The sequence below is a fragment of the Carettochelys insculpta genome, chromosome 1 (assembly GCF_033958435.1).
Source record: "Carettochelys insculpta isolate YL-2023 chromosome 1, ASM3395843v1, whole genome shotgun sequence".
Lineage (NCBI taxonomy): Eukaryota > Metazoa > Chordata > Testudines > Carettochelyidae > Carettochelys > Carettochelys insculpta.
In genome coordinates this window covers 220251563-220266843 of record NC_134137.1, presented here as the reverse complement: position 1 = coordinate 220266843, position 15281 = coordinate 220251563, and positions in this window count along the sequence as shown.

Genomic DNA, 15281 nt, shown 5'->3' with positions numbered 1-15281 from the left:
TCTGAGGAGCCATAGGCACACAGACCCCGGGCGCCGCAGTCATGGACCCCCAGCAGCAGCAGCAGCAGCAGCCAGAGGTCCACCCAGCCCTCCTGGCAGGAGCAGGGCTTGCCCTGCTCCGTGCCATGCGGGAGGCAGCTGAGCACCTCCTTGGTACACCGGAGGAGGAGATGCCCCCAGGGCAGCAGGGCTCAACCCCTAACCCTGCAGCACCCCGCCCCCCGCCCCCAGCCTCACACGCACTCAGGCACCAGGACACCGCCATGCGGTGTGCCCTCACAGTGCAGAAACGGGTCGGCATCGCTGTCTGGAAGCTGGCCACTCCCGACAGCTACCGATCCGTGGGGCAGCAGTTTGGTGTCGGCAAGGCCACCGTCGGGGCTGTCTTCATGGAGGCAAGAGAACCCACGGGGGGAGGGCAGGGCAGGGGAGGGGGGCCCGGGCACAGGAGGGGAGAGGAGGGGAGGGGAGGCCAGGGCAGGGGAGGAGGAGGGGAGGGGAGGCCAGGGCGGGGGAGGGCAGAGGAGGGCAGGGCAGGGCAGGGCCACGCACACCCTGCTCACCCCTCATTGGTGCTGTCCCATGTGCTTTCTCTGCAGGTCGTGCGTGCCATCAACGCCATGCTCCTGCACAGGCTCGTGAGGCTGGGGGACCCACATGCCACCATCGCGGCCTTTGCCACCCTGGGCTTCCCCAACTGCTTCGGGGCTCTGGATGGGACTCTCATCCCCATCCGCACCACGCATCACAGTGGAGGACGATACCTGAATCGCAAGGGCTACCATTCTGTCGTCCTCCAGGCCTTGGTGGACAGCCGGGGACATTTCCAGGACATTTATGTGGGCTGGCCTGGCAGCACCCACGACGCCCGGGTTTTCCGGAACTCGGGCCTGTGCCGCTGGATGGAGGCGGGGACCTACATCCCCCAGCGGGAGATCCCTCTGGGGGACACCACCATGCCCTTCTGCATCATCGCAGATGCGGCATACCCCCTCCGGCCGTGGCTCATGCACCCCTACACGGGCCATCTCTCCGCTAGCCAGGAGCGCTTCAACGAGCACCTGAACCGTGCGCGCCAGGTGGTGGAGCGCTCATTTGGCCGCCTGAAGGGACGCTGGAGATGTCTCCTGACCCGCCTGGATGCAGGCCCCAACAACATCCCCCTGATTGTGGGTGCCTGCTGCGCCCTGCACAATTTGGTAGAGAGCAAGGGGGACACCTTTTTCCAGGGCTGGGCTGCGGAGGCCGCCAGGGCAGACATCCTGCCACCTGCTGCCCCCAGTCGGCAGGTGGACTCCAAGGGGACCCGGGTCCGGGAGGCCCTGCGGGCCCACTTTGATGAAGAGGCCGCAGGGTGAACTCTGCCCAAGCCCCCTACTGCCCGCCCCTTCCTCCACCACACTCCTGCCCCAACGCCTACACCATGGAGCACCCCACCGCACCCCCCTCCCACTTTTCCTGGACAAATGACAGCATGCAGTGGTGGCTGAACTTAAACGTCTTTTTGTTTCAGAACCTTTTTTTTTTAACTGTAAATATTTGAACCAAAAACAAAGTATGTACAAACATGTTGAAAAACACAAATATGTACAAAAATAAAACAATACAAAGAAACCAGTGTCCTCAATAATAAAAAGAAAACCAGGGAGGATAAAGGGGAGAACTATTTACATGGGGGGGATGGGGCAAACAGGGGGCAACAAATAATAACTGTAAACTATATACAAGGGGGGGGCCACGTCCCAGGCCCCTCGCCCCTATAGCCCGGCACTGGGCGTTGGCGGCTGGGAGCCCCGCCACGGTCGCAGCCCTGTCCGGGGCTGGGTGGGGGTGGGCCGGACTGGAAGGTAGGACGCCCGGCAAGGCTCAGGTGGCTCCAGGGGTCCCTCGGCGCTCCGGCCCTCGGCGGTGGGTGGCGGGGACGGGACGGTGACGGGCGGAGCAGCTGGTGGTGGGGCTGGTGGAGCAGGCAGGGCGGGCGATGCGGCGGCCGGCGCGGCATGGGGGGCCAAGTAGTCCACCAAGCGGTTAAAAGTGTCCACGTAGGCCCCCCATGCCTCCTGGCGCCAGGCCAGCGCCCGCTCCTGCAACTGTAGGTGCTGCTCCGCGACCTCCAGCTGCCGACGGTGGATGGCCAGCAGCTGGGGGTCCGTCGCCATCGGCGGGTGGTAGCGCGGGGTCCTCCGTCTAGCCCGCCGCGGGGCCGGTCGGTCCTGGCCTGGAGCGATGGTCCCGGAGGGCTCTCCGGGACGACTGAGGCCTCGCCGGCGCTCTCTTCCGGTCCTTCTGATGGGGCAGGTGCGGGACACAGGAGAGGGGCGGGGGAAGAAGAATGGAGACAGGCGTTAGTATGGGCCCCGAGCCGTGGCCTTTGTCCCCCCAGCCCTGTGCTGCAGGTTCCCCATCCCCGTCCCCGGGACATGCTGCTGTGATGGATGGGGTTCAGGGGTCCCCCTGCCCTGCACCCCGTCCCCTGGTGGGAGCGACTCTCACTTCACCCCGCAGGGTCTGACAGCAGGAGAGGTTTCTTGGGCCACAGATGCCCAGTTTCTCCCAGGAGTGACAGCACCAGCTGTCGGAAGAGACAGTCCTTCCAACCCGTCCTGGGGAGAAGACCCCAAGGGGTGCCCCTCTGGGATGCAGCTTTCCCCCTCCTCAGGCTGGCTGCCTTCCAGCTCTCCCTTCCCCTAGCCTCTACCTGTGGCCCCCGCCCTCGCCCCCCCTCCCCAATTCAAAGCCAGCTCGGCTCCTCCCTCCTCTTTGTTCAGGGCAGAGGTGTCACCTGCCAGCTGTAGCCCCAGGATCCTCCTTTGCCCCTGGGAGCTATTCGGCTCTTGTTGCTCATATGTAGCCTGAGTCTCCCTTTTGCACTCCCCCCACTCCATCACATGCTGCTGCTGCTGCTGCTGTTGCTGCTGCTGCTGCTGCGGGGTGTCCCACCCCCTCCTCCCGGGGGCCCCTCGAGGTTCCGCTCCCCCCTGGCCCGGGGATGGGGCATGGCACTGTCATGCGGGGGGCGGGGGGGGCAGGGGCTGATGCACTGCTGTGAGGGACATGGCCCTGCTGTCCTTGGGGCCATGGCCATGTGAGCATGTGGGGGGCCCTGGACACATATCTATTACCCCCGCCCCTCAAGCCCAGGGGTGTACACCAGAGGGGGGTACCTACCTGTCGGTCCGCTCCCACGGTCCGGAGATCCCGGGGGGGCGGAGGCCCTGCTGCTGCTCCGGGATGGCAGGAGGAGGATCTGCAGCCCGGATTCTGCAGAGGAGGAGCCCCCCTCCTCCTCCTCCTCCTCCTCCTCCTCCTGCCGCGATGTCCCGGGGGTGGCCTCCGGGCGGGGCCCCCGGGGTGCGGGGCTTGCCTCCGGGGCAGACTCCGGCTGCAGAGCCTGCTGGGGCTCGTCGGCCGAGGTGTCAAGGTTGGCCGGAGGGGAGGAGGTGTGCCGGGGACCCAGGATGTCCCTGAGCTCCCTGTAAAAGGGGCAAGTGACGGGGGCGGCTCCAGATCTGCTGTCCGCATCCTGGGCCTGGGAGTAACCCTGCCTCAGCTCCTTCACCTTACTCCTGACGTGGTCAGGAGTGCGGGCAGGGTGACCTGGGCAGCCAGGCCGTCGGCCAGCCGAGCGAACACATCCGCGTTCCGCCTCTTGCTCCCCATTACCTGGAGCACCTCCTCCTCGCTCCAGAGCCCCAGCAGGTCCCGCAGCTCAGCCTCCGTCCAGGAGGGGCCCCGCTGCCGCTTCCCAGCCTGGCTGCCCTTCTGGCTGGGCTGTGAGCCCTGGCTCCCCTTGGGGGGGGTCCCCTGGGGGCGCTGGGGGAGCTGCCGGGCAGCCATCGCAGCTGGGTGGGGGGCTGAGGGAGGTGCAGGCTGGCCTCGTGTGTAGGCTGCTGCCTGCACGATCCCTCAGCTTCCTGCACAGGAAGGGAGGGGGAGGGGACCTTTAAGGGGCCACTCCATGCGGCCACCAGTGAGCTGAGGGGCTGGAGAGAGCGTCTGTCAACCCCCCAGCTGATGGCCGCCATGGAGGACCCGGCAATTTCGACATTGCGGGATGCGCAACGACTACACGGTCCCTACTTCGACGTTGAACGTCAAAGTAGGGCGCTATTCCTATCCCCTCATGAGGTTAGCGACTTCGACGTCTCGCCGCCTAACGTCGAAGTTAACTTCGAAATAGCACTCGATGCGTGTAGCCGCGACGGGCGCTATTTCGAAGTTAGTGCCGCTACTTCGAAGTAGCGTGCACGTGTAGACGCGGCTGATGGCATATATGATGTTGTTGAGGAACATGAGAATGTGCCCATGAGTCTGTGAATATCCTGGTTAGGTCTAGTGATGGTATCTCCAGAATAGATATGTGGACAAAGTCAGCAATGGGCCTTGTTGCAAGGAAAATTCCAGGACTGGTGTTCCTGCGTTATAGACAGTAGTTGTTGGTGAGAATCCTCATAAGGTTGTGAGGGTGTCTGTAGGAGAGAACAGGCCCGTCACCTAGGGCCTTCTGGAGTGCGGCATCCTGATTAAAGATAGGTTGTAGGTCTTCAGTAATGCGTTGCAGTGGTCTGAGTTGGGAGCTGTAGGCAATGTCGAAGCAAAACTTCAGCTTCAATGATTTTAGGAGACTACTGAAGAAAGTAAACAAGTTTTATTTCCCAGCAACGTTGCAAAGAAAGAGAAGTCACACACAGACAGACAGGCCTAACAGTGGGTTCTGCCCGGCTGTGCAGTGAGTTCTGCCCCCCAACAGAAGGTATCAGTGCTTATATAGTTTGCGCGCAAGACATACAAAATGACCAATCAGCTGGCACCATGCTTGTACTCTGCACAGTAACATGCACTTGATAGGACAAGCCAACGGGCTACCATATATGGATTTTGTTCTCCACCTTAACACTAATAAGCCACATGCTTTGACCTTAGCACAAAATGGCGGTGACATAAAATGGCAGTCTCTGCTTCAACAGTAATGACCAGTGGCGTTCTGTTATTGGCTTTTTTGGGCCGATCTTGGAGTAACTGGTCTCTGGCCCTGTCGATTTTTTTTTTTATTTCTCCTGAGCTGCGTCTACACGTGCACGCTACTTCGAAGTAGCGGCACCAACTTCGAAATAGCGCCCGTCGCGTCTACACGCGTCGGGCACTATTTTGAAGTTAACTTCGACGTTAGGCGGCGAGACGTCGAAGTCGCTAACCTCATGAGGAGATAGGAATAGCGCCCTACTTCGACGTTCAACGTCGAAGTAGGGACCGTGTAGACGATCCGCGTCCTGCAACGTCGAAATTGCTGGGTCCTCCATGGCGGCCATCAGCTGGGGGGTTGAAAGATGCTCTCTCTCCAGCCCCTGCGGGGCTCTATGGTCACCGTGGGCAGCAGCCCTTAGCCCAGGGCTTCTGGCTGCTTCTGCGGCAGCTGGGGATCTATGCTGCAGGCACAGGGTCTGCAACCAGTTGTCAGCTCTGTGTATCTTGTGTTGTTTAGTGCAACTGTGTCTGGGAGGGGCCCTTTAAGGGAGCGGCTGGCTGTTGAGTCCGCCCTGTGACCCTGTCTGCAGCTGTGCCTGGCATCCCTATTTCGATGTGTGCTACTTTGACGTGTAGACGTTCCCTCGCTGCGCCTATTTCGATGTTGGGCTGAGCAACGTCGAAGTTGAACATCGACGTTGCTGGCCCTGGAGGACGTGTAGACGTTATTCATCGAAATAGACTATTTCGATGTTGGCTGCACATGTAGACGTAGCCCTGGTGAGTAATTCAGGTTTATGCATATTTGATAGAGATCTTATAGCTTTCGGCCTCTGTCAGTAGGATCAGAGCAAATGCGATTGTACCTAAGAGCTTGACTGTAAACAATGGATCTAGTTGTGTGTGCAGGATGGAAGCTAGAAGCGTGTATGTAAGTATAGGGATCAGTGCGTTTCTGGTAGAGCGTGGTACCCATCAGGCCATCCTTGATTTGTACTGTAGTGTCCAGTAAATGCATCTCTCGCATAGAGTAGTCGAAGCATACGTTGATGGAGGGGTGCAGATTGTTAAAGGCTCTGTGGAATTCTTCTAGCGTCTCTATACCATGGGTCCAAATCGTAAAGATGTCATCAATGTATCGTAAGTAGAGGAGGGGTAATAGGGGACGAGAGCCGAGGAATCGTTGTTCCAGGTCAGCCATAAATACATTAGCATATTGTGGGGCCATGCGGGTGCCCATAGCAGTTCCACTAATCTGGAGGTATAAATTGTCCCCAAAACGGAAATGACTGTGGGTGAGAACAAAGTTACAGAGGTCAGACACCAGATTGGCTGTGGTGGCATCAGGGATGGTGTTCCTTATTGCTTGTAAACCATCTTTATGTGGAATATTAGTGTACAGAGCCTCGACATCCATGGTGGCAAGGACGGTGTTGTCAGGAACTTTCTGATGTTTTGTAATTTCCTCAGGAAGTCGGCGGTATCTCACAGATAGCTGGGAGTGTTGGTGGCATAGGGTTTGAGGAGGGAGTCCACATAACTGGATAGTCCGGTGGTAAGGGTGCCAATACCTGAAATGAAAGGGTGTCCTGGGTTTCTGGGTTTGTGGATTTTGGGAAGAAAATAGAATAATCCAGGTTGGGGCTCAGATGGTGTGTCTGAGTGAATAAGGTCCTGGCTAGTAGGAGGGAGTTCCTCAAGTAGTTGTAATTTGTTTTGGAATTCCAAAGAGGGATCAGAGGAGAGAGGTCTGTAAAATTTCGTATTGGAGAGTCATCTGTCTGCCTCTTGTTCATAGCCTGACTTATTTGTGATGACAACAGCACCCCCTTTGGCAGCTGGTTTGCTTATTATGTCTGGCTTATTTTTGAGACTCTGGACAGCATGGCGTTCAGCGTAGTTGAGATTGTGGCTCATTTGGCATTGTTTGTGTATAATGTCAGTCTGAGCGCAGTTGCGGAAGCATTGTACGTAGAAATCCAGACTTTCACTACGGCCGTCAGAGGGAGTCCACGTAGAGTTCTTCTTGTTTTGGTGTTGGTGGGGGGGTGTCGAGAGAGTCAGACTGTTGTTCAAAGGTCTTTTGGAAGAATTCCTTTAGATGGAGGCAGCGAAAGAAGGCTTCAGGGTCACCACAGAACTGTATTAAGTTCGTGGAGGAAGTGGGGCAGAAAGAAAGACCCCAGGATAAGAGGGACTCTTCTGTTGGGCTGAGTTGATAGCTGGAAAGGTTAACAGTATTGTTAGTTGAGCTGTCGTGTCATTGTCCAGAAATCTTCCCTGGTATTAAGACCATAAGAATGGTCATACTAGGTCAGACCCAATGATCCATCAACTTCAGTATCCTCTCTCTGACAGCATCCAGCCCAAGGACTTCAAGGGGTGTGTACAGTGAGGTGCTGGTGAACAGATGCCAACTCATGGCAATGCCCAGAGGTCCCAATTGAACAAATACATCCAGAAGCCAGCCTGGCTCACCTGTGCACTGAAATGTGTTTAGTGTTCAGACTTGGGGAAATGGGAGTCAGATGCTGCATGTATTAGTCTCACGTCAGCTGTGACCCGCCTTAGGAAGTTATAGCAAGCATTTGCTCTGACACGGTAACTCCCTCCGGAGGAATGAAGCTTTAACAAGTGTGAAATACTAGTTTTGCCCAAGAGGTGTTATTTCCTGCCCTGCAAAAGAAAGCCTACAGACACTGCAAGAGCCATTACAGAACATCAATGGATAAAAGACTTGTGGGATGGGTTCCCCCCTCCCACACTCCCGTGAAGAGGGCATGTGCAGCTGGACCCTTCCCATCAGCTGGAACTCTGGGGGAACTGAATGAAAACACTGATGAGAAGGAACTAGGTCTCTCGAGGCCAGTGGTTCCCCACCTTTTGACCAGTGAAGAGCCCCAGTCACCAACCAAACCATTCCTGGATCCCCATCATAGACCATTCTAACTGCTATGTACACTTCATTACATGAAAAAGGGACCCACAACATAGATTTTTTGGACAGCAATTCATAACATTATTGGAAGATATTAATTTAAAAATAATTGATCACGACTTTGCAATTTCTCTAAACTTATTTTCTATGATTATTTTTAATCTTTTATTTTTTCACATGGATCCCCTGCAAAACCTTCACATGGACCTTCAGGGGGTCTGTGGACCCCAGGTCGGGAATCACTGCTTTGGGCCTGTGTTTTTCAACCAGTGTGCCACGGCACACTGGTGTGCCATGAAAACAGTCCAAGAGTGGCAGGAAATTTTGTCAGTTTCCCCTCGCTGTGAGTCTTTGCAGAGCCACCACAGTAGGGAATTGTTGCTCTGTACCAGCTGAGGATCAAGCCAGCTGTGGGTGCTGCCTGAGTCCCAGCTTGCGAGGCAGCCATCAGTTCCACGCCCCCGCTTGGCAGCTCTTTGCAGAGCCACCATGAGGGAACATGCCAATCCCACAGGAAACCGTTCACACCAAGAGCACTGCTTCCCAGTCCAAATGAGATGGCGGGGAGTCTGCCCACACTCCCTGCTGTGACAGGGGAGAGGGAGGGAGGGCAGGAGCCTTTTGGAGCTGGGACATGGTTTAAATGTCACATCCTGGCTCCAACAGGCTCATGGGGCGGGGAGCCTAAATTTTCCCTAATTTAATTTCCATCACAATCTTCCCAGCTTCGTGTACTGCGCTGTGGCTACAGCTATGCTTGGAGCTAAGGGTGTGATTCCCAGCTTACACTGACGTACTCATGCTACCTCTCATCACACTCCTGTGCTAAAAGTAGTAGTGTGACCATGGGTGGCGGCAAGCAGTGGTGCAGGCTGGCAGCCCGCCTCTGTACCCATAGGGTCTGGGCAGGTTTGTAAGCAGCGTATCTAGCCAGAGCCACTGCTCATCACTGCCCATGCTATCGCAGCCACACTATTATTCTTAACCTCCTAGCTCAATAAGGTCAAACAAGTGTGTATCCTCAGGATGAAAATCACACCCGGAGCATCAAGTGTAGCCATAGTCTTAATCATTCCTTTCCCTTCCTGTGCTAATCCAATTTAGAACCTTGCAGACTCTGGCCACGTTCCCACTGAGCTGTCCTTTCTCCACGCATTCACAGTGGCTCTGGCAATCACGCCTCTTAAATCAAACCCTCTGCCCTCCTGGTAACTTTTTTCCCTCTCCTGTGAACTCCTTCCAGTCGGTCAATAGCGTGCAGGTCACGTGGTGCTGAGAGCAGAACGCAATATTTGCTTATTAGCATTCAAAGAGTGGCCCGGCCGGATGAATAGCTCTGTAATAATTTGCTCCCAGCTCACTGTGTTGAAAAGTTCACCTTTTTAAAATGCCATCAGATTAAATCATATTAATAGAGGTCCTCTCGTCGTGTAACAGCCACCGTGCATTTCATGCCAGGCCTGTAGGGGGAGGAGAAAGGTGCTCAAAGTCATCAGTTGCTAGTGATATTAAAACTTTCTGCAAGCACTGAAAAGAACTGAAGCACATCCACCATCTTAAGAGGTATCCTAGAGTTATCAGCTTTGCAACTTATTGAGTGACTAATGGCACAAGGTTTTTAAAAAAACTCTACTACAGTCTCCAGTTTCTCCAGCCTGGCACTCTCTGGCCCAGGAGCATCAATGATCCAGCATAATTCTAGTTAACCAAATGTCCACTTATCATGGCTGTGGCCAAGTTTCCTGTGATCCCATAAAGTTTGTTTCCAGCCACCAGTCCTGGCTCTCAGTGTTCTGTGCCATTATTTAGCTGTAATTTACCCCTCAATGTCTTCTAAGAGCCCAGTAAACAGTGCAAGTGTTAGTGATGCTGCTAGACAATATTGGCCTCCTGCGGTTTGGCAAATTTTCTAGTTTGGCACCAGTCAGGTCCTGAGGCTGCCAGACTAATGGGGATGGACCTCTACACAGATATGTGCAGATGAGAATAGCACCTATAGACAGATTTCTTTGCTGTGTGATGTCCTGAAGGCAGGATGCTGGGCTAGTTAAATCACGGGTTTGATGTGGTATAACAGTATGACATAATAACAAATTAGCTGTCCCATTGCCCAGAAGTGATGAGACAATTCCTTTTTCCCAATTCTCTTCACTCTTACTGGCAGCATTGAATAACTCATCTGCAGGCTGAAGGGATTTCTTCTTTTGCTGGCATGAAACGCCATTGGTGATTTTTCCTTGCAAGTGCTGCACTCGCAAGCACAAGTCAACATGCTGCATGGCCAGGCTAAGCTGTGGACTGGGGAGCCTGCAATCCTGGGAGCAGCTCCTTCCAGTTGAAAGGTGCTAATGACGGCACGGTAAACCATCCAGACTGAGGTATTTGGTGCTCCTGCTGCAGCACTTGAAGCTGGCGTACATCCTGTCAGCACTTTGATGTCTAGGAGCTATGTTTAGCAATCTGTTTTCCTGTCGGGGTCTCCTCAGGCAACCAGTTTCTTTGTATTTATTATATAATGTCTCCCAACTGATCTCTCCCGAAAACCTCCCTTTCCTTGAATCCACTGAGAGCATCTCAGAACTCTTCTGGGTTTCCTTCTAGGATTGCAAAGTACCAATCCATCCCTCCACCCTGAAGGCTCCCAAAGCACCTTACAAATGTTTATTCTTCCTCACAGCTCCCTCCCTCTCCCCAGGAAGCCCGTGACATATTATCTTGCCCCGTGGCAGAGAAGGGCATAGAGGGTGTAAGAGTATGACGCTGGGCCACTCTAGCACATCTGGCATGCTAATGACACTTAGTCGCTGTGACTTACATTGCTCAGGGGGTGGCTTATTCACTCCCGTGGGTGACATAAATTACACAGATATACATGGGAGGGTGAACAAGCCCTGAGAGTCAGATTAGGTCTTTGCTTCTGCTGCTCCTTACCCTGAACCAGAACTTGTGCTCTCACAGCTGGGATCTGGATTGCGGAGTATTGGCTCTCCTGCCATAGCACAGCATGACTCATCTGCACACTGAGCACAGGGCCCTCCAGTGGCAGTGGAAGGGGTATAGGAGCAAGAAGTCTGCAATTGTGCCCCCATCCCCCAACAGCTTCAGTGCAGAAATTCCACTACCCTGCAAGGCTTGGGCTCCAACTCTTGACCTATATCCAGCAAGCTGAATAACAGTACAGGTTGAACCTCTTTCATCCAGCGCCTTCAGGACCTGACCGATGCCGAGCCAGACAATTTCCCAGACTTCAGAAGGTCAGTATTGTCTCGTTGCATTACCGACACTTCCACTGCTGACTGGGCTCTTAGAAGACATGAAGGGGTAAATTACAGCTAAATAACGCACAGAGCACTGACGGCCAGGACTGGTGGCTGGAAACAAACTTTGTGGGGTCACAGGAAACTTGGCCACACCCATGATAAGTGGTAATCTGGCTAACTAAAATCATGCCGGATTACGGATGTTGCTGGATGACAGAGTTCCAGATTGGAGAGGTTCAACCTTTAGTTCAACAGAGGGGGAAGGAGCAGCAACAGACCTATGCACAAACCTCACATCAGCCCTCCTGCTGGTTAGCAAGGCAGCCATGTGGGGAGATTCATTCCCAGTGATCCTGTGTATAAGAGATGAAATCCCTAAATAGTATAGCCCTAGAAGCAGTGATCTGCTTTGGCCTGAATGATCACACTCCCCTAATGCACAACCACAACATCAGTTTGTAGCCATGTGAAACAATGAGACGGAAACTAAGCAAAATAGCCCTTTGCCAACTTAATGTGCTATCCACACCCTCAGGTACACAGGCTGACTTAGCTGTTGCGAAATGTAATACCTTCCGTTGAACAGATTAACACACGTTGTTCAAATCACACACTCCTCAGCACAGGGTAGGGGCTACTCCAGGCTGTGCACAATGAGCCTTACGTAGAACTCAGAGAAGAAGGAGAGATTTCTTTAACTGAAGTGATGCTGCACCTGCAAACAGAAGGTAGTTGCCGAGACCTGACATTACAGCCCTTTGAATGCATTGTTCAAGCCCTGCCAATTATATTGGCAGGAATGTGGAAAACAATCTTACTGTGACAACAATAGAAAAGCAACAATGGCATCCATCTTAACAGACAGCAGGCAGCATGATCAGTGTTTTGCTACCTGTTGGGTATATGCCCAAAGCAAATCTTCTGGGCAGGGCACACATCCGTAGAGAGGAAAATACTTTTTTCAAATGGCTACAGCTTTCCCTAGCTGTATTACCTGGAATGTGTGCTGGCCAGAGGTACTAAGTCATCGTCAGGATTCAAAGGTGACCCTATATGCACTACTGGATCACTCTGTTGTTCTTAGGTCACCATCAACCACAAAAATGAGCCACAAAACATTCCACAAAATGATCACTACAAATTCCCCTGTCGTTACGTTAGAAAATCACCAGGCATGGAAGGATGGTCCAGGGGTTAGGACACTAGCCTACAAGTTGGGACACTAGCATTCAATTCCTTACTTTACCACAGACTTCCTGGGTGACCTTGGGTGAGTCACTTTGCACCAGATTGGCAAAGGTGAAGCCCTTGGCTGAAGACCAGGGCTAGATTCATAAAGGTGCTTAGGTATTGCAACAAGATGCCTTGCTGCCTTGCAGGTTTCTCAGAAGCCAGGCTCCCCACACAACATGTGGGGAGAAGGAGGTCCTATGAAAGGGATTCTTAGAAGCCAGGGAGCTGACCAAGTTTAACAGGAGTGAAATGCAGAGGGAAGAAGAGCAATCAGCTCTGCAAAGTCGGTTAGATGTCTCTTTCCCATTGATCTGGGCTTTAGGCCTCTACATGATGGGCTGGAGGGAGGCATCCCCGCTCTGTTTGGGATTCTTAGCTGCAAACCCTCTTCTGACTATAGAGAGAGCAATTCACTGTTCTAGCCAATAGGCTGGGGGTTAGGCTACTCCACTGGGCTGAGGGCAACCTGTGATCTACTTGCTGCTCTGAGGCAGGGTAGAGATTCAGAACTGGATCTCACACAAGCACTGTTGAGCAGCCTGAGGGGCCGGCCTGCCAGCAGGTACTGGCACAGGTGGGTCTCGGCCAGCAATCTTTTGTGTGGGTCCTCAGCCTGTAGGTACATTCAGAGCACACCGGCAGCATTAGACCCTCCTGGCAAGACAGGCAGGGCAACACATAGTTTGAGAATCCTGCTTTAGAGCCACCAGGCTTTGGCCAGCACCAGAGCTCAGAGGAGCTCCTTAGCTGTACTGTGCATTAGGATTTAGGTGGCTCTGTGCACACCCATCAGCAGAAACTTACACCTCTGCTTAGTCAGGGGGCAGCGTAGCAGTGCTTTTGAGAAGCCTGACTCCTGCTGCCTCCCTGCCCTGCTTCCAGATGTGGAAAAGCAAGGGTTGGGGGCTGTTATCCCCTGGCTAGCTGACATGCAGTTCCTGGGGCCCTGTAGCTCCTCTAAGCCACACTAGGCAGCATTGAGATAAATATGAGTTCACAGATGACACCTTTGTTCCCTGGGAAACAGAGCAAAGGGGGTAGAAGGGGCTTGGGCAGTTTGAATTGGAACCAGGTGTGTAAAGGCAGTTAGCCTGCTCTGGAGGAGAGGAACAAAGAGGGGGAACCAAGGCTCTGGGTGGGGTCCCCTTGGAGACAACACACATCTCATGGAGCTAGAAGGGACCTCAGGAGGTCATCAAGTCCAGTCCTCTGCTCTCTTGGCAGGACCAAGCAGCATCCCTTTTCTAATCTATTCGTCTCAGGTCCCTAAGTGGCCCCCTCAAGGACTGAGTGCGAAATCCTGGGTTTAGCAGGCTTAATGCTGAAACCACTGAGCTGTCCCTGTACTGACACCTCCGCAGTATGCTGTGTCTCTGTCAACTAATGAACTTCCTGTTCTACCTGCTGAGTGAGAATCACTTCTGACTGCAGATGGGGTGCAGTGCTCGGAGCTGACTGAACCCCATCACATCGCCTCCCACAGGCCCAAGACCCGCAGCCCTGAGCACAGCCAAACCACCCATATGGCTGGGGGGTGCAGGGGCTGCATAGTGCACCAGAACTTCTAGGGATGGCCCTGCTAGCAAGGCTGATTACTGAGTTAACAAACCCACAAGAGGCACCGTCACATACTCGCGCCACCTCGCACAAGCAATTAAAACCACAGTCAGTACAATTAAGATGAACAAAAGAGATAGCAACGGTGCCACAAAACAAAACAAAAAAAAAATAACCACACCTGCCATCCTGTGCAGCAATACGCAGAGAATATCTGCCCCTGCTTAACATTCACTTGCAGGAAGCATTTCTTTGCCCACAAGCAAAGTAATTATGTACCCATCTATTTCTTCGTGTCCCTGAGAACCTTTGAAAACTCCTGCTCAGTGCCTTAAATGAGCGAATGCGGAGTCGCACATTCAGCGAGACAGTGGGATTGACAGATAAGGGCCATATCACTGTGACAGAAAAGGAAAACGCCGCTAGAACAGCTAAACAGTGTGCAGAAGCTGCTGATCCGATGGCTCCTTGAGCAGTGATGTGTCAGAGCTGGCTGACTCATCCAATGCTTCTGGGTACTTCGCCTGTGCATTCCCTGTTCGGAAAACAGCACCAAAGTTATATGCCTATTCATAGCTTGAGAACTCTCCTGATTCCTGCACATTGCTTCATGCTCGCTTGAAGCAGGTGTGGTGCAGACAACGGCTGGGATCACACTGATGAACCCTGCTGCAAAATCGCAGCTGCCATGCAGTTCTCTGTGGCACTGGGGAGTTCCGTAAAGGCCTTAGCCATAAACGAGTGATGCCCCCCAAGCACTACACTGACATCCCCTAGAACAGTGGTGGGCACCCTGCAGCCCGTGGGCCCCCTACCTGCCTCCCTTCTCCACATGTCTCTCGCGCACCAGGGCACCAGAGCTTCATACTTCTTATGCCTCCCCCTCCCTCCCAGTTCATGGCATTCCAGCTCTGGGGGGCAGGGTGAGGAGCAGGTATGGAGCCCAAATCAGGCAATTCATTCACTCCGAAAGTGCTGGGAGGGAGGAGGGGGAGCTGGTAAGTGACTGCAGGTGTCTAGGTGCCCCAGAGGTGCATGAGGGAGGGGAGTAGATACCGGTCATGGAGCCACAAGTAGAACCCAAGTGAGCCACAGGCTGCTTCAGCCTTCTGAGGTGAAGGAGAGCCACTCATGTGGCCCACACACTCACTACTTGCAGTTGCCCATCCCTGCCCTAGAACCATTCCAGAGCCAGAATGACTAAAAAGACCTGAGGAAGAGCTCTGTGTCCGCTGGAAAGCTTGTTTCTCTTGCCAACCAGAAGCTGGACCCGTACAAGATATTACCTCACCCTCCTTGTCTTTCTTTCTTACCCCACTGTTGAGTTG